The sequence below is a fragment of the Python bivittatus genome, unplaced genomic scaffold (assembly GCF_059951505.1).
Source record: "Python bivittatus isolate LINGU-HERP-01145 unplaced genomic scaffold, Pbiv_v1 ctg000980_np1212, whole genome shotgun sequence".
NCBI lineage: Eukaryota > Metazoa > Chordata > Lepidosauria > Squamata > Pythonidae > Python > Python bivittatus.
In genome coordinates this window covers 34,750,350-34,771,124 of record NW_028277125.1, presented here as the reverse complement: position 1 = coordinate 34,771,124, position 20,775 = coordinate 34,750,350, and the positions used below count along the sequence as shown (strand labels likewise).

At 37.0% G+C, this 20,775-nt stretch overlaps 1 protein-coding gene across 2 annotated transcripts in view; it reads right to left on the bottom strand.

Annotated features, from left to right (window-relative positions):
• The window catches only part of CAB39 (calcium binding protein 39), a 41,386-nt gene that overhangs the window by 19,558 nt on the left and 1,053 nt on the right, over window positions 1-20,775 (bottom strand). The window lies entirely within an intron of this gene.

Here is a 20,775-nt window from a genome sequence, read left to right as displayed (position 1 = left end):
GACCTACTACCCTTAAAGATTTTCATTAATAACTTTGGTGAAGAGATGAAAGGAATGTTTATCAAATTAACAGATGCCATAAAATTGAGTGGGATAGCTCATATCCTAACCCCCCCCAAAATAAAAATGATTTTAATGGGTTGGAGAATGAGGAAAAAATAGCAAAATAAAAGTTTGCAGTGACAAGTACGAAGTTTATTTATTCTTTTTACATTATTTCTTTCTTGCCCCAGTCATAGGACTTTGGTTTACAATAAGAACAGTAAAGTTCTTCACTTAAGAAAAATAAATCAAATGCAGAACTGTAGGAGAGGCGATACTTGCCTTGGTAATAGCACTTGAGAAAGAAGTTATTGGAAATGCATTTATCACAAGCTGAAGGTGTTCCAGCAGTGTGATTGTGCTGCTAAAACACAAGTACTGTATAGTTTTAGGGTACATCAACAGAAGTCTCAAATCATATAGTTCCAATGTATTCAGAATTGGTCATTCTCTACCTCAAATATTATATCCAGTTCTGGATTTTAAGAAATATTCAGAGAAATTAGAACAGATGTAGACAAAAGCAACAAGGATAATCAGGAGATGTATAAGGATGGAAATAGATAAATTTAGTTTTCAAAAAAGACAACCTGGTAGAGGAGGGAAATGGATATGATAGAAAATTTCAAATAGCTGGACAGGTGTCATACAGAAGATCAAAACCTGTTCTCTAATGCCCCAGAGTTCATGATAGAAAAGAGTAAGTTTAATTAACAAGAAGGCAGATACCACTTGAATGTTAGAAAATATCTAAACAGTGGAAGCAGTTCAACAACATACATTGTATGTGTTGAAGCAAAATTTAGACGGTCATCTCTTAGGGATGGTTTAATTGGAATTATAGCATAAGGAGCTGATGGACTAAAGCCCACTTTCAGTTCTGCAATTCAACTTGTAGTAAACTAACTCAAGATAAAACAAATATTTTTGAATGAAAGGATCTAATTTTATGGATTTGGGCCAGAGGCTGTAAATAAAAAAGCAGGATGCAGTTTATATTACCTAATAGTAATCTGAATCCATCTAAAGAGGGTATGAAAAACTTGGAAGACTTGTATGATTGTATGTCATGCCATTAGCAGGTCTAATCCTTTATTTATAATTTCATAATTGCATTAATATTTATTGGTTGCTCAAGGTGTCACTGATGGCACGTTAACATTTTATCACAAGAGTTATTCTACAACCAAATTCAGATTACAGCAAAAACTGAGTAAAGAAGGTACTTACAGAACACTAGGATCCTGAGTTTATAGGGCAGTCAAATTTTTAAAAAAATGATATAGTCATGTTATCCTAAAAATCTACAATACATAGCTGTTCATAACAGTCAACAGGCAGAACTCTCTACATATATTTATAGCAACAATAAAAAACAAGAGAGAATAGTAAACCGCATGAAAATAAAGTTGACTATATCCTGTTTCTCAGAATACTAAGGTGTTCAGTATCCTAATTAAAATGACATTTCTTCTTTAATGCTAGAAAAAATACCTCTCTTCCAAGTCATCTGTTACTAAATATTTCTCAAATACAGTGGTACCTCGGTTCACGAACTTAATTTGTTCCACGACTCTGGTCGCGAACCAAATTGGTCATGAACCGAATCAAATTTTCCCATAAGGTTCAATGTAAATACGGTTAATCTGTTCTGACCCCTCCGAATTTGGTCGCGACCTGATTTTTGATCGCGTCCCGAATCAAATTTCCCCATAAGGTTCAATGTAATTACGGTTAATCCGTTCTGAACCATATGTTGTTGTTGTTTTTAAACTGCAAAAATAAGAAAATACAAAATACAGTACGAAGAGAGAGAACGCTAACCTTGCTCAATGCGACTTCTGGCTTGGAGGACAGGAAGGTGGGTGGGGAGGCAGTTACTGCTTGGAGGGAAAGTCCCCCTCCCTACAGGAAGCCGCGACCACGTGTCACGGGAGGGAAAATGGCCGCGGATCCTGTTCGTCACCCGATGCAGAGTTTGCGAACGGAGGCAAAATTTTGTGACCAGAGCTGTTTGTGAACCGAATCGTTCGTGAACAGAAGCGTTCGTGAACCGAGGTACCACTATACTATATGAGACATGCCATGTTGGTTTGTGTTTACAAATTTTTCACTAATTATTAAGCAACTAAATAGTTTTAGATTCCAAAAGTCTACTTGCTTTTATGAATGACAGAATAAAAACAAAGCCTACTTAGCAAACAGCTGCTTTCTTCTAGCAGATGAAAATGCCAAGTCAATAACATGCACAGAGGTGCATGATATTCAAGAAGTTGTAAAAATTATACTTCCTTCATCTATTTTATAGAAAAAGGAAACCACTTGATATTAGGAGCCACTTGATATTTATCAATACAGGAAAGCAAAATAACACCATTTTACTAGGCTTAGCAACTGACTTTCTCATGTTATTATAATAAAGCACTGTAAAGAATAGATGGAGAGCTACTATATCTTGGCTGCAAAAAATCCAGAAAACCACTAGATGGCAGCAAAAGAGACACGGTACTCCTAAAAATATATCAAATCCACACAGGCATGCTTGTCTATTAGATGGGTGTAAGAATGCCACAATTTAATGATATACTGTACACAATATTCCCTTTCATAGTAAGTAACATTATGCTATACAGAGAAATGGTAAAAGCTCATTTTGATTCTAAAAATATTTAATTCATACATACAGAAAAAATGAAATGAATCACAGATAGTCCTCAAGTTATGGTGGTAATTGGGATCAGAATTTCCATCGCTAAGCAATGCGGTTGTTAGGCGAAACATCATGTGACCACATTACTTAATGTTGGCAATCCCAGCATTCCCCATTGCCATCGTTAACCAAATCCCACCGGTCATTAGGTGAGGACCCACCCCATCCAAGCCATTCCCAGCATGGTCTCCCCCAGCCCTGAGCCTCAGTAAGGTAAGGGACTGCCTCCTCTTGAACTCCCCCTACCTACCTACCTCCCCCACATCTCTGCCCTTTTGGCCACTCTCCACAGTGGCACTTCTCAGCAGCAGTGGCGGCACTGGGACTGAAGTAGAGGCCTGGGGCCTTCATCAGCCTCACCCGGCCACCACCACACCTCAACTTCAGCCCCAGTGTCACCGCCGCTGAGGAGTGCCGCCTCAAGCCCCATGCCGTGGCCAGCTGCCACAGCACAAAGCCCCCACTACTCTATACTCTGCAGGCCCTGCTGCGCCCAGATGACCTTAGCTATCTTCCTCCTGCTGCTGCTAAGGCTGGCCCAGCCCTATGTGAGGCAGCTGCTGGCCACACCAGGCCTTCTTCCCAAGGCTGCTCACGCCATTCTCCAAATAGCATGCCCCATTCTCGCGAAGCTTCAGAAGGCTTCTGAAGCTGTCCAAAGGCTTTCTGCAGGGCAATGGCTGGCTGAGACTGCTGAAGCCTCTGGATCTCTACTTCAGCCCCAGCACCACTGCCAAAGAATACCACTGTGCAGGGCACCCAAAAGGGCAGAGATGGTGGGAGATAGGCAGGTGGGGGGAGTTGAAGCACCCTTGTGGCTATAAGTGTGGGCAGGCTGCCAAGCACCCAAATTTCAATCACGTGACCGTGGGGGCACTGCAACAGCTGCAACTTTGGGGACTAGGAGTAAGTACCATTCATTCAGTGCTGCCATAACTTTGAATGGTTGCCAAACAAATGGTTGTAACTCGAGGGCTACCTGAATGAGATAGCCACCAATTAATTAAAAGTTTCTAAGAATAAACGTATTTGTTGTTGTTTAGTCGTTAAGTCGTGTCCGACTCTTCGTGACCCCATGAACCATATTGCGCCAGGCCTTTCCGGTCCTTCACTGCCTCCCTGAGTTTGCTCAGTTTCATGCTCATTGCTTCAGTGATGCTATCTAACCATCTCATCCTCTGCCGTCCTCTTCTCCTTTTGCCTTCAATCTTTCCCAGCATCAGGGTCTTCTCCAAAGAGATCTCTCTTCGCATTAGGTGACCAAAGTATCTGAGCTTGAGCTTCATTATCGATCCTTCCAATGAGCAATCAGGGTTGATTTCCTTTAAGATTGACTGGTTTGACCTCCTAGCAGTCCAGGGGACTCTCAAGAGTCTTCTCCAGCACCACAGTTCAAAGGCATCAATTCTTCGGCGCTCCGCCTTCTTTATGGTCCAGCTCTCACAGCCATACATTACTACTGGAAAAACCATAGCTTTGACTATGCGGATCTTCGTCGGCAAGGTGACGTCTCTGCTTTTTAATATGCTATCTAGGCTTGCCATGGCTTTCCTCCCAAGGAGCAAGCGTCTCTTAATTTCATGGCTGCAGTCTCCGTCTGCTGTGATCTTGGAGCCCAAATAAATGAAGTCTGTTACTGCTTCCATTTCTACCCCTTCTATTTGCCAGGAATTGATGGGTCCAGATGCCATGATCTTAGTTTTTTTAATGTTGAGTTTCAAGCCAGCTTTCGCACTCTCCTCTTTCACCCTCATCAAGAGGCTCTTTAGTTCTTCTTCACTTTCTGCCATTAGGGTGGTATTGTCTGCATATCTGAGGTTGTTGATGATTCTCCCTGCAATCTTAATTCCGGCTTGTGATTCTTCCAGCCTGGCATTTCTCATGATGTACTCTGCATATAGGTTAAATAAGCAGGGTGACAGTATACAGCCTTGTCGTACACCTTTCCCTATTTTGAACCAATCGGTTGTTCCATGACCGGTTCTAACTGTTGCTTCTTGGCCCGCATACAGATTTCTCAGGAGACAGGTAAGGTGGTCTGGTACTCCCATCTCTTTAAGAATTTGCCACAGTTTGTTGTGATCCACACAATCAAAGGCTTTTGCATAGTCAATGAAGCAGAAGTAGATGTTTTTCTGGAACTCTCGTGCTTTCTCCATGATCCAGCGAATGTTGGCGATTTGATCTCTAGTTCCTCTGCCTCTTCGAAACCCAGCTTGTACATCCGGTAGTTCTCGGTTCATGTATTGCTGAAGCCTAGCTTGTAGGATTTTGAGCATAACCTTGCTAGCATGTGAAATGAGTGCAATTGTGCGATAGTTTGAGCATTCTTTGGCATTGCCCTTATTTGGAATTGGAACATAAACTGACCTTTTCCAATCCTCTGGCCACTGTTGCGTTTTCCAAACTTGCTGGCATATTCAGCGCAGCACTTTAACACCATCGTCTTTTAGTATTTTAAATAACTCAGCTGGAATACTGTCATCTCCACTAGCTTTGTTGTTAGCAATGCTTCCTAAGGCCCACTTGACTTCACTCTCTAGGATGTCTGGCTCAAGGTCAGTGATCACACCAGCGTGGACATCAGGGACATTAAGATCTTTCTTGTATAGTTCTTCTGTGCATTCTTGCCACCTCTTCTTAATCTCTTCTGCTTCTGTTAGGTCCCTGCCTTTTTTGTCCTTTATCATGCCCATCTTTGCACTAAACGTTCCTTTCATATCTCCAATTTTCTTGAAGAGATCTCTAGTCTTCCCCATTCTATTGTTTTCCTCGATTTCTTTGCATTGTTCATTTAAGAAGGCCTTCTTATCTCTCCTTGCTATTCTCTGGAAATCTGCATTCAGTTGCTTATATCTTTCCCTTTCACCCTTGCTTTTCGCATTCCTTCTTTCCACAGCTATTTGTAAAGCCTCATCAGACAGCCATTTTGCTTTCTTGCATTTCTTTTTCTTTGGGATGGTTTAGTTGCTGCCTCCTGTACAATGTTACGGACCTCCGTCCATAGTTCTTCAGGCACTCTGTCTACCAAATCTAATCCTCTAAATCTATTCATCACCTTCACTGTGTACTCACAAGGAATATGATCTAAGTCATACCTGAGTGGTCTAGTGGTTTTCCCTACATTCTTCAATTTAAGCCTAAATTTTGCAGTAAGAAGCTCATGATCTGAGCCACAGTCAGCTCCTGGTCTTGTTTTTGCTGTCTGTATAGAGCTTCTCCATCTTTGGCTGCAAAGTATATAATCAATCTGGTTTCGGTATTGACCATCTGGTGATGTCCATGTGTAGAGTCGTCTCTTGTGCTGTTGGAAAAGAGTGTTTGCTATGACTAGCTTGTTCTCTTGACAGAACTCTATTAGCCTTTGCTCTGCTTCATTTTGTACTCCAAGGCCAAACTTGCCTGTTATTCCGATTACTCCTTGACTTCCTACTTTAGCATTCCGATCCCCTATGATGAAAAGGACATCTTTTTTTGGTGCTAGTTCTAGAAGATGTTGTAGGTCTTCATAGAAGCGGTCAACCTCAGCTTCTTCAGCATCAGTGGTTGGGGCATAGACTTGGATGACTGTGATATTGAATGGTTTGCCTTGGATACGCACTGAGATCATTCTGTCGTTTTTGAGGTTGTACCCCATTACTGCCTTTCCCACTCTCTTATTGACTATGAGTGCAACTCCATTTCTTCTAAGGGTTTCTTGCCCACAGTAGTAGATATAATGGTCACCCGAATTAAATTCACCCATTCCCGTCCATTTCAGTTCGCTGATTCCCAAGATGTCGATGTTCAGTCTTGTCATCTCATGTTTGACCACATCCAGCTTGCCTTGGTTCATAGATCTTACATTCCAGGTACCTATACAATATTGTTCTTTACAGCATCGGACCTTCTTTTCGCTTCCAGATACATCCACAGCTGAACGTCCTTTCGGCTTTGGCCCAGCCGCTTCACTCTTTCTGGAGCTACTTGGAATTGCCCTCCGCTCTTCCCCAGTAGCATATTGGACACCTTCCGACCTGAGGGGCTCATCTTCCGGCGTCATATCTTTTAGCCTTTTAACATTGTCCATGGGGTTTTCTTGGCAAGGATACTGGAGTGGGTTGCCATTTCCTTCTCCAGTGGATAAAGAATAAACGTATACAAGAGTCTAAATTTTAATTATATTCAAATAATGGGTGGATATTTTGGCTAATCCTTAGGTCTTAAATGACAGCTGGGATTTTAGAATAAATAGTACATGAATTCCCTACTTCTTTGTTATATATTTTGAAAAGGAAGGGTTAAGGTAAATTTGTTTCCTGTCCATTTCCCCTACTCCAACTGTAAAATTTAAGACAAGTCCTCCCTGCAGGCTATAATGTTTTGGGTATGACTTCATTTGGGAGGCAAGTCAGGAGTGACCAATCATCTTAAAAGCTACAAAATATTCCCATTACATCAACCGGTTCCACCTGGTCAGGCAGAGAGGTCATGTTGCAGACCCAATCAGCAGGAGAATATCAGCTGGCAGGCCCCAGGAGGAGAGCCTTCTCTGCTCTTGCCCTGCCCTTTGGAATATTCTCCCCCCAGAAGTGCGATGGGCCCCTACTCTCCCAGCTTTCCAAAAAGAATTAAAGACCTGGCTCTGTTATTGTGCATCAGGCCATATGGGCTCTAACCATCCCTGTGGGTGGTTAGCCCCTTGATGATGCTCCCTTGAATTATTTGCCAACTCTCCAACCTTCTTGGAAGCTATTTATTATGACTGTTTTTAAACTGCATTTTAATTAATTTTATCTCTGTTATAAACTGCCCAGAGTCGTTTCAATGAGATGGGCGGTGACAAATTTGATAAATAAATAAATAAATAAATACTCTTTTGGCATAAATACTAAATAGGTAATTAGTTCCTTTACAGGTAGTCCTCGCTTAACGACCACAATTGGTACCAGAATTTAGGACGCTAAGCAATGCAGTCATTAAGTGAATCATCACGTGACTGGACCCGATTGTACAATCTTTTTTGTGGTGGTCATTAAGCAAATCACCAAGGTCATTAAGTGAATCACCTAGTCCTTAAGCGAATAGTCATTAAGTGAATCACGCTTTATTGATTTTGCTTGCTGGAAGCCGGCTGGGAAGGTCGCACATGGCAATCATGTGACCTAGGGACACTGCAACTGTCATAATTGCGAGCTGGTTGCCAAGTGCCCGAATCACAATCACATGACCGCAGGGGTGCTGCAACAGTTGTAACTTCGGGAACCAGTTGTAAGTCATTTTTTTAGCACTGTCGTAACTTCAAACAGTTGCTAAATGAACAGTCAGGCGAGGACTACCCATATATCCCATCTTACTCCAAAAGATTGTATATGTGGAACTTGCAGTTTTAACACAGTTCATAATCACTAATAATCTGACAGATGAAAAACACTTAAACACCAACAAAAGGTTTATTCTAACAAAAGTAACATAATTTCAAAGACACCTACCCAAATTCCCACTTTCCCTGCAGTCGTGATTCTAGAACTTCTCCAGCTAAGGTTGTTGGGAAAGAAGAGGATTGTAAACCTTCTTTCTGTTAAACTAAAGCTGCTGTTCATGCACACTTACTTAGGAGTAAGCACTGTGAACACATTAAGACTTACTTATGGGAAAACACATATAGGGCTGCATATAAACCAGCTTCTTGGAATCCAAGATAAAAGATTTAAAGAAAGTGTACTTTTCCTAAGCTAACTGCACTTGGCCTTTGAGTGGCTTGCACACACTAGTAGGCAGGGTCAGGTCAAAAACTAAATCTGACTTGATTCCATTTATATTTAAATGTAATAAAAATTTAATATACTCAAAATGATCATGATGCAGTCATGTCTTTAACAATTGCCCCTCTTTGGACATTAATAAATTGAGTGGGCTGCCAAATGGTGCCTCTCAAGGCTTTCAAAGGCTACATGTAGTCCTGTTCCTCAGGATGCACACATAATGTAAAGTACTAAAGAAATGCCAACTTACCTGCTTTTAAGAAAAAATCTGCCTTTCCTATTTATGACATCAATAAAACAGAAATGGGACAGAAAGAATGGTAAAAACCACAGGGTTGAAAAAATGCTTAATAATAGCAACAGATGTGGCCAAAAATATTGGCACCCTTCCACTTTTCCCAAAAGAATCCCAGTTGCTGTGAAATAGGTTGAAACTGACACAAGTAAATGTTAAGAATACAGTATGTTAAGTCATAGATCAAAATCAAGGTGTCTGCTCTATGGACTGTGGAATAAAGAATGGTAGATGTCATTTAATTGTGTCAGTTTCAACTTATTTCACAGAAAATTGGTATTCTTTGAGGAAAAGATGGGGGGTACCAATACTTTTGGCTGTGTCTATATAAATGAAGCTGTGGAATCTACAATGTTGATCAAGCTAATCAAGCCACCAATAACACTATTTATGTTCAAGTAAAATTTTGATTTTAGTAAATACTGTACTTCATACAACAAACTGAATTACCTTGATAAAAAAAAACTATTTGTTTTCATCTAAACCATGTATATATAGTTCCACATTTGTTTTCAGGATCAAACCCTTTAATAATAGCAGGCCTCAGGGTGATGGGAGAGTAGGTACATACTACATAAATCACAATACATAGGGCATTCAAATCACCTTCGAAATTGGTTAATAAATAAATTTGACCCAAAAGTCAGGAAGCCAAGTAGATGCTAAGAAGAACCAACTGCTGGACTTTTCTAAAGGAACAACAGAGGAGCATATCTACAGGACAAACAATAAGAATTTTTGTACTTTTGTTACTTGCAAAACATGTTTCTGGCAGTTGAAATAACTTTTCAGTTCAAACAACTTCTTTATATATTCTTTCAGCAATGATATGGTCTTTCTTATAGTGTACTTTGTATGCTTTTAAAAAATGGTATCATACATCAGATGCAATCAGATGCAAACTGTTGTTGTTAACATAAAACAAATCTAAACTGTCTCAGGCCTATTTATGACAGATTTTTTATAAATTTCTAAATTACAACACACATGAACAGTACACATTTCAGTATGAAGTAAAGCACCCCAACTCAATTCTGCAAGCTACCTTCAAATATTTCTCACAGACACACACACATACGCAAATGCAAAAACAAATTAGGGCATATGGTGGTCAAAAGGAAGACCATACTGCTTGTTTATATCATAAATTCTGGTTCTGTTTTCAAGTTAGCAAAACTAAGGAGCTCTGGAATTTATTTAAAGTTGAAATACTGGTAAAAATCTAAGTTTACTGCAACGTGAAAAAAAACAAGTACTGTATATTCTTGTTCTGAGTTTCCCTTAGTCCATTGTAGGATTGTCTATTATTCCTACCAATAATATTATATAGCCCCCACAATAAACATGACTTAAATATATATTCTTAAAACTCACATATACATTTGATTCATAAAACTAGAATTAGAAACCTCACATGAACAATTAGTAATTCAGAATTAATTAACAAGTAGGACTACAGGAAGGGTAATAATGAAACAACTAAGGGTCAACTACTTTATAGGCATTCAGAGTTACTGTATCAATAATGGGGCTCTGTGTTTTATTGATATAATCCCCATTTAGACAGCAAATTTTATACTATGTCAAAAGAGGGAAACACAAAAATAAAATGCTGCTGGAAAAATGAAAATTAAATGTATTCAAAAGTTAACTTTAACAATTCACAGTGATTAGTCAGACAGCAGATTTGTACAGCTGTTTCTCTTGTGCTGATGGAAATGTACATACTGATATATTTTTATCCACTGACACATTTTCATCACCTCTTCACTGATAGTTTTTTTGTATTATCTATCTGCTGCTTTCCATATTACATATAATGGTAGCTGTCTAGAAATGAAACTGATAAGAAATTGGTAAGATAAGAAGTTATTCAAGACTAGTAAGAATACTATTTAATTTTAACATTAAAATTCTAAAATTGTGGCTGGTATCTTCACCTGGTAGTTAACTTTAGAAATGGATAAATACTTTGAAGCATTTCATCCATCCACAAACAAACCTCTAAAAATTGCTAAAATTTTGGGTCTGACCTCAGAATAGGTCATATACAAACTAAGAGATGAGAATGCCTTTTTAGCCAGTGTCTCTCTTCCAGCTTGTATTCTGATGTTAAAAAATTAGGAGAGAATAAAGGTGATGTTAATTACATCAGCCCCCTGTGAAAAAGCAATTATGATCCATGAGTCAAAGATCTATAAATTCTGCCAAAACACTAATGTCATCGTTCTAAGAACTTGAGAGCATACCACAGTTTCTTCAATTGATTTTTAAACACAATACAATTGATAAAGTATGCCTAAAATGAGTTTATGATCAACGTAAGATTGAATTGGACATGCTTGGTTGTATTTCAAAATCACGAAGGACTATATTACCCACAATCTGTGAATTCATTCTGTGAATTATTTCTATTAGAAAATTTTCAAATTAGTATGCATTCAAAGACACATGGTATTATAATTGCACTATATAGTAGACCAGAGGTGAAATGTATTGGCACTGATGGGCAAAATGTACATGTTATACCACTGAACAAACAGTTAATAGCAGCTACTTATCTAGATTTAAATGTTAGCTGGCAGATGGCAATGCTGACACAATGATAGTATTCAGTGCCCTTAAGATTGCTGGTCATGGTGATCATATGACACTATTGGCAAAGATACACTCCCTTGCATTGTTTTTCATTCAGTAATACATGTAAACCCAGAACAAGTAACTTTGACACTGAAACAAAACATGCTGGCCTACAACTATAACTCAGAATAAAAAGGAATAGAAGCTTTCTCATATTTTCTCTGACCTAATTGATAATATAAGAATACTAATAATGTTCAACAAGACAAGAATAAAGCATTTTAGCCTTATAGAAAGGCACAAAGCTGTAAGTTTTAAGTCACTTTATTCAATAACTTTTTTTTTAATCCATTCAATCGTGTCTGATTCTTGGAGACTGCCTGGACAAGTCCCTGCAGTTTTCTTGGCAAGGTTTTTCAGAAGTGCTTTGCCCTTGCCTCCTTCCTAGGGCTGAGAAAGAATGACTGGCTCAAGGTCGCCCAGCTGGCTTTATACCTAAGACGGGACTAGAACTCAGTCTCCCAGTTTCTAGCCTGATGCCTTAACTGCTATACCAAATAAGGACTTATACATGGATCCAAATTATTATTTTATTTATATAACATTTTATTTATACACTATTTATATAGATTCATGGCAATGTACTCAATGCACATTTTGTATTTGCCATCCTATGTGATGGAATGCAGTAGAGAACCAGGGTCTCAGGAAGAAGGGAGTGCATTCCAGGAGGAAAGGGGGGAGGAGGAGAGACAAGAAGCAACACAGTCCAGAGCAGGAGTGTGGGAAGAGGAAGAGACTTAGAACAGCCACTTCCTAGAATCTTCCAGGGTATGTCCATTAGGTTAGCATAGTACAGATTTAGTTTGACAAGATTCTGTCAATATGGTGTAAGCAATAGAAGAACTGAACTTGGTTGGATTGTTTCCCTGTTGTTCTTAGGCAGGGCCTGACCGTCTATGTAAATACCAACCATTAAAGTATTTCTATTAAATATTTCCACATGCATGCTGACATTCTTCATTATATTCATTAATCAAAAAGTAACAGTTTTAATGACCATGTTACTGTGCTTTGAAGGATAATTCCTAGAGAACTCAAAAGTAATTATTATGGCTCTGGGAAGCTTCACTTCAGTGGCAATTTGAATTAGTCCTTCAAATTGAATCAACAAAGTAATTAGATATATGAAATTGTATCAGGTGCTTTCAAATCAGTCCAACAATTCAACAGATTTTTATTTACAAATAACTTTTATCCCAAAATCAATTTGCTTTTTAAATCTCTTTCACAATTTCATTAAAATCTTGAGGGATATGCAAAATCCTAGCAATTATCATAATATAAGCACAACTGTATTCTATTATTCTCCCCATCCCCATTTTAGCTCATTCTAAAAATAAAAGTATTGTAACAATTTATAATACAGGTCTAGGTGACATTAAAAACAAATATATGATTTTTCATATTGAAGTTGCCTGAATACAAATTAGCATTTAATAATTATTCACTTCACATAACTGAATGAGATGGCATTTGTAATATAAGTAAACACCTTTGCCAATAAAAACTTTATCCACAAATTGCAAATCAACTGAACAGGTTCTTTAAAGTTTGAGGTGACTTTTAGTCAACTTTTCTATAACATAACAATTTAATCACATATTTATACGTAAAAGAATTCCATAGTGTCTGAAATTTCTTTTCAAAAATTGAAGCAAAACTATTTCAACATACTTAAAAATTGTACTGCTTCACAGCTAGGAAAATGTAATGTCCACTAGGAGTATGAAATATTTTCTACACATATCAATCCTGAAAATGATAGAGGAAAAGAAAGTTTCCCACTTGCATGCTTGCTATCAGAAAGACTGTGGAAAGAAAATACAAAATGTAAAGTCTCCATAACTGTATATTATTCCAGTTACTCAGTGCAATACCAAAAGACTATTCTACAAGTTGTGGACATGATACAAACAATTATTTAAGTCATATTTAGTGTGGGGGAGGTGAAGGAAAGGATAAGTTGTTAAGGCAACAGCTCTACTTCCTACTGAGTGTGGATGGAATTTACATATTGTTTTAGCACACAAAAGTGCCACGTGAGTCTTTCATGACAGAGAGGATGCCATAAATTCCACACTGTTCCAATATTTTGTTATTTTAAAGTGTATGTACCCAAATTAGATAGATTGCTTCACACACACCCATTGTAACTGATTTACAAAGTACATCATTCTAGTTTTGGATGAGGCAAATTTTTTTAGCTTCCCTAGACACTGTGGAGCCAGACATGTAAGTTGCAAAAAACATTAGTTTCAAAAGAAAAGAAATTATGGATAACAAAACATCATTGTAATCATGAAACCTAATAATTCAAAATGTTGTGGTTGCCTATGGCAAACAATGGCCTCTAGCTAATAGTTGCATCCTACTAATATATCACAACTGTTGGCAACATAAATGGAACTGCTGCTGTGTGAACTACAGACGTGCTACCACGCCATAGTGACAAATCTATCTGCAAGGGAGGGGAGGTAAGATATGTTGCGGGGAAAGGGGAGCACAGGCCCAGAATCTGGATAATTGAACTCTCTGCAAATATGTGCTAATATTACAAGTTTTTATTATTCAAACACCTGTTTCATTATTCAAGCAACATCTAGAAAAGGCACCAGAATAAAACTGACTTCTTCACACTGCTTACAATATCAGGACCATTCATAGTTGAATCATACTGCAGAAGTCCTTAATTGTCAGCCCCACTAGGCAGACCAGACCAAATCAACTCCATAGGAAGGGAAAAACTACTTTTATTGAGACTGGCTATAATAACAGAACCTTGCAAGTCTGATTATGTTCTACCTCCTCCTCCTTCTAGTGAATTAGGGAGGTGTCTGTCTGAGTTGCTTCTGAATGTTATCTAGATGTTCCGAATTTAAAAAATGTTTTACACCTTGTTACCTTGGCAGCGGAAATTGCATATCTCCATCAAGGTCATCTTCCTTATTCTCTACAATAAGTCAGCCATTACCTAATCAAGAAAAGTTCATACATAAACTAACATTCCTATGTAAGCAGCTTCGTTAACACTTTCAAATAAATATTAAAAAATTACACTATCACTGAAATAGCTTTGTATTCCTATTGCATGCAGAACAGCAATGTAGCTATTAAAACTGATTGTGGTATAATGCTCATTATAATTAATATATGGCTGATTAGGTCCTTTAGTAATTCTGAGGCAATTTTATAAGATGTAGATATCTTCATTTTCTCTGCCTAAGGAATGCTTCTGCTCAACACAATAAACTATCTACAACCAATGTCTAATACTTCATAATAGCAATTACATAATATAATCTACATTCAAATGCTTATGTACTGATAGCCAACCTAAAGAGCCATAGGTATACAGGTTTGAGACATTTAGATAGGAACAGAAAGGCCTATTGGCTTGGCTCTAGTACAGTTGCTTGATTTACAGCCTAGACAAAAACTAGGAAAGTTATTTGTCTCATAATTGCCACATTTAGAATGGAAGATCACCAGTATTATAAAGTTCAGGTGCAGGAGTACAAAAAGTTATTTCTATTCAAAAATTTCCTGCATTTGGGATTGTAAAGTATGTGTGAGAATAGTCATGAGGAGAAAAAACCCAATTTTTGACTCCTTGATCATGTGCCATCAACTCAGTGTCAACTCTTCGCAATGACAGAGATTTCCTCCATTATGATCTGTCCCTAACTTGGTCTTTCAGATCTTCCAATGATGTACCTATCAACACAGTAACTGAGTCCATCCCCTTTGCCATTGGTCATTCTCTTCTCTTTCCTTCTACCTTTCCCAGCATTAGAACCTTCTCCAAAGACTAGGTCTTGCATAATGTGCCCCAAATAAGATAATTTCTGGTCATTTGTGCCTCAAGTAAGAACTCTGGGTTGATCTGATGATCCGCTGGTTTGTTTTCTTGGCTGTCCACAGCAGTCTCATGAGTCTTCTCCAATACCAAGGTTCAAAAGCATCAATATTCTTTCTAGCCTACTTAAAATTCCAACTTGTGCTTCCATAGAGTGTCATGGGAAATACTATTACTTGGACCACTTGCACTATTCTGATCTTTTTGACTCCTAGAGTGACTCAAATGGCTACTGTCAATAGACCTAGATAAACTCTCCCCATCTCTAATAGAAGGTTTGCATACAAATACTACAATACAGCACAGATTCTCTCAGATGGAATTTGCTCTTAGGCCAGATTTAAAGTTTTTTTAGCAATCAATGAAGCTGAACAATTTGGGATTATGGTAACTGACAGGACACATTCTCCAATACAGATATACCAGATAATTCACAAGCCCTACTGGCTGTGCCTTAATATGCAGATATTCACTTGGCATCAGCCAAAAGATGGCCTTCTCTGCTCTAGCATTTACTACCAAGAACAAATTTCTCTTAAATAAAGCAAACACCCTCATGTTACAATTTAGATTGACAATGAATATATTTTTATTCATCTTAGCATCAGAAAACACATGATTGTATTGATGTCTTATATCTATCACATCTATTACATGTGATTCTGTGTGTTTTATCCTACTTCATTTTTGTGTATTTTTTAAAACTGTTCACTGTCCTCAGTTACTTTACCTGACAGTATTTACTAATGCTAAAATATTGGTAAATATTTTAACTAAATCAGTAATTTGTGGCATACAAGTAATCCTTGTTTAGTGACCACAATTGGGACCTGTTGCTCTGTTGTTAAGCAAAGCAGTCCCTAAGTGGGAAATCACATCATCACAACTATACTTTCCTTTTCCCCACTTCCACATCCTTTGGAATGCTCACACTGGTGCTGGAATAATTAGCAAGAAAGAAACTAATGTTTGTATTTACATACACTGGCGAGGAAGGGATTATAAGGGAGTAAGCAGGCACACAATGGGGAATACGCACTGAAAGGAATGTGGTAGCACTGGCAGCCCAGACCGTGCTTGGAGCTGTGAGCGCACTATGTAAAGAGCCCAGTATATTCCCCATTGTGTGCCTGCTTACTCTCTTGTAATCCCTTCCTCTCCAATCTCTTTATTCTGCAGGGGGGGCAGAAAAAAGATGGGTCAGGTACAGGAGAGATTGCCTACAGAAATTGCTTGGTTTTATCCCCCCCACCCCCCCACTTGTTTAAGCAATCTCTCCACTCTACAAAGGGGGAAAAAAGCCGCATTCCTTTCAATGTGTATTCCCCGTTGTGTGCCTACTTACTCTCTTGTAACCCCTTCCTCTCCAATCTCTTTGCTCTGGCGGGGGGGGGAGAGGAAAACAACAAGTCAGACCCAGGACAACGCATACTGACTGTAATGGTAACCACATGACTGAGGGAAGATGAGGTCATAAATGCGGGCATTGGTCATACAGGCATAATATAGATATGTAAAAGTATCCATTAGAAGTGTGTGTTCACATAGCATATGTCAAAATAAAGCTGATACACCTTTTCCTGAGATTGAATAGCTGTCCACAGCTTCAGCATGATCCCAGGAAAAGACACATCTGGTTTAAGGTGACAGGTACTATATGCATGCCTGTGCCCACATCCATACTAAAACACCTTTTTGCCTTCCTAATCCAAAGTACTGCTCTATTATAAAAATAGCATTAATGTATCTGTACAAGTATCATATAAAAGATAAATGGGAGCAATATTGTGGCACCAATCCTGTGGAATAACCTCAACTTTTTGTCCTACTTTATTTTGAAATGATTTAAGAATCTGTAAACCAGTTTGGGATTGTATGCAAGAATAACTAATACAGAAATAATTTAATATAAAAACTACCCCATTTTAAAAGGTTATATCAGGATTGGGTTAGTGTGTGTTATAAATTAAGCTGTGTCAACAAAAAAAAACATAGATCTACTGTAGCAGTGTAAGTCCCATCCTTTCTGTAACACTAGAAAAAATGTTGTGTAGAAGACAAAGTCATAAACGTAAACTATTGTGACTCAATTCAATCCCATGAGGCAACCCTAATATGACTTTAGTTTTGTTTCTTACAAGCACAACCACGAGAGGTGCTAAAATTCAGTAACTTACCAAGTGATGTTTAAATAAATACCCAACAAGAAACTTTTCAAAACAGTTATTTAAATATATAACCAAGAAATTCAGAGACAATTTAAACTTTGCATGAACATCTGTGTTTTATCATTGTAAGGAAAAGAGCAAACAACTTTGCACCAACCAGTTCTATGTTTTTAAAATATTGAACTGCAAAGCTTAAGACTGACAACCACAATGTATGTCTAAATAATTAAAACAAGGTGGAAAGTTATGTGTGGTAAGGTGGCCAAATAATTAAATTAGGTTACAAAATTGTCAAACTTGATCCTAAAATGTGTACTGATGTCTCTGCCCATAATTTCATACTTTGCATCCCTGTAACTGCAATTGCTGTACTGTATTTAAAGCATTTATTTATAGCTGCCACAAATACTGCCTCATTGTACAGTACCCTAAATTGCTATGAAAAGTAACTATGACTGAATTCATCACAGTGCTATGGATCTAATATTTATTCTGTAATTATTTCTTGAAATAAAGTTGTTTTATTTTCAAAGCAAGTTGTAAATGTTACTATACTTATCTCGATGTGCTTTTAACTGTGGATTTCCCTTTAGAATAGAAATTAAAGAATTGTAGCACAGCAGTAGGTTATTTCTGGCTCTTCAATTATTAATTTAAAAAACAGGTGCCTATCCAATAAAAAGACCACATACTATGAACACTTCAGAACAGAATATTTTTTTCATGAAATATGATGAAATAGAAACCAATCCTGGAATATATACATACAACACTGTCTGTTGTAGTTTCTAAGCCAACCAATCAAACTTACTACCATCTCAAACAAATATCAAAGATTCGTTACACCGCTTCATATTAAAACAATATGAAGAGATATACAGGTTACATAAAACTACATAAATCAATGTAAAACGCAATAATAAAAGGGAAAACCAGCGCTATCTTCTTATACTTTCTGCTCTTCTGGCAAAGTGCCAAACAAAATTCTGCTACTTGCAACATAATTTTAGAGTCTTGATTTGCAAGTAAACAGCATTCATAAAATCATAAGCATCTAGAATTTCTTCTATTAAGAGAGCTACAATGGGTTTTTTTAAATCAGTCAATCATGCAACAAAGATACTCTGAAAATTCAGTGATGGAAAATGTCATTTGCCTTCAAATATTCTACAAATTAAACAATTATTACTGTATTAAGATCAAAAACTGTAGTGTATACACTGATTAAGTATCAGGAAAATCTAGTTTCAGTATAACTTAAATACAAGTCTGATTAGTAAAAAGACTTCCAACTTGAGGAAATGCCTAGAAATTGTTTTTAAAGGAACAAGCCATATGGAAGTATATCTTAGGAACTATATGTTTTAATTACTGATGTTATTTTCATTTGACTTTAATTCTGCAGATATTAGTCTTATCCTCATGAATTCATGACATTATTTAAAAAGCTAGCATTTCTAAAAAACTATAGAACTAGACAGATACTAAGTAGCCTTTGTTAAAACAAAACTATAGTAAAAATATTACAATTTAATTTAAAAAAAACTAATGTTAAAAAGTGTCAGTCATATCAGAATCAGAAAAAGTCTTCCTGTCCTGAACAAACATTTTATCTTAGGAATCTAGACATTTCAGGGAGGTAGAGCATTCTTGACATAACTTCACAGAATCAGTCATTAGTCTGTGACTAACAGTAATAAAAGACTTTTAAGAGATTATATCACATAACACTGGAACAGTCAGTAGGCATGTGTGTACAGTAAACTGTTATGTGATTTCCAAAATGCATGTAACTGCAATGAATATTTACAGGAATAGTGCAAATAATGGCTGAGATCCAAGAAGCCATAACAGGATAGGTTTCTCAGATACTCCATTCTAAGAGCAACCTTTCAAGCCCCATGAAAAGCTGCCCCAAATGTCACCAGAGGGAGGCACCAAAAGAGACAGACAGACAGATAGTAGAAACACTGATACTGAGAGAAAATGAATGCAAGCTTAATTTAAGGAACTCTATGATTGCTAACTTATAGTCATATATTTAGAACTGTTACCAAGCATGTCTGATTTGTTATGTTATTAAGCAACAATAGTGCTTTATTACTGGAAGTTATTAGGATTCATAATAAATAAATAAACAAACAAACAGAAACCTCAATTAACCAATTTCTTACATAGTTGTACTATGTATTTACACATCTTTGTTCTCTGAAAAAAGAACACAAACACTTTTATTAAATGAAAATCATCAACGATTTTGTAAAGGTTACATTAATATCATAATCATATTTGTCTTAAATAAACTGTCATACATCAGATAAAATGAAATATTTTATCTGATATATGACAGTTGTTATTTAAACTTTGCTATAATGGTTAAAATTATACATCAACTGAGAATAAAGTCAATAAAACTTAAGCAACTTAGCAGTATGCCCACTGTATGTATGTATGCATGCATGCATATGAAGTCTAAAGACAAACTGCACTTTATTTTCTATATAATATAGCGTCATGATTTCTTAAAAATATTGCAGTAGAAATAAAGTAAATGAATAAATAATGACAACTTGAATGCTAAGTATAAAAAATATTCCTGTTCAATTTTCTACCCATTTTCCTCAGTACCTACAAATAAATTTAGAAATATAGGTTCACATATATTTGAAATAATTTATTAGCCTCATCTACAGTATATGTCATATTAAGTCATATTAAAAGCATACCTTCCTTTAACATTTCTTGAAATGTACACAAGGACATTTCATCAGGAAACATAGTTCAAAATGGTCAAATACTTTTGTTTATACTTCATGACTATTATGACTATTTTTGGAAAGAAAAAGAAAATAGCTTACACCTTTACACTTCTATTTTATATTCATTTTCAGCATCGAAGGTTTTATCAGCTTTTCCACTGAAAAAGAGGAAGTCATTTGCTCAAGAGCTTTTTATTCAGATCTTACATCCAGAGAGAGAGAGAGAGAGAGAGATCTCATTTGTCAGATCTTAGAATCAACTTGTCTGTAGTCCATGTTTGTAACTGTTGAATGATTTGAAACATTAAGTTACGTTAATAGCTAAGTTTTATTTAAAGAAGCAACTTTATTAAGCAACACATTTTCTAAAGACCTTGATCTACAATTTCCATACAAGAATCTACCCTGCTTTTTAGTTGCCTTCTAACTGCTATTCTTGATACATTACCAAGAATTGAAAAAATAAATCCCAGCTCTATGAAAACCAATACAAAAACAAGCATTTGTATAAACTTTACAGAGCCAAATTATCTAGCTCTGTAGTGGACTGAATACACA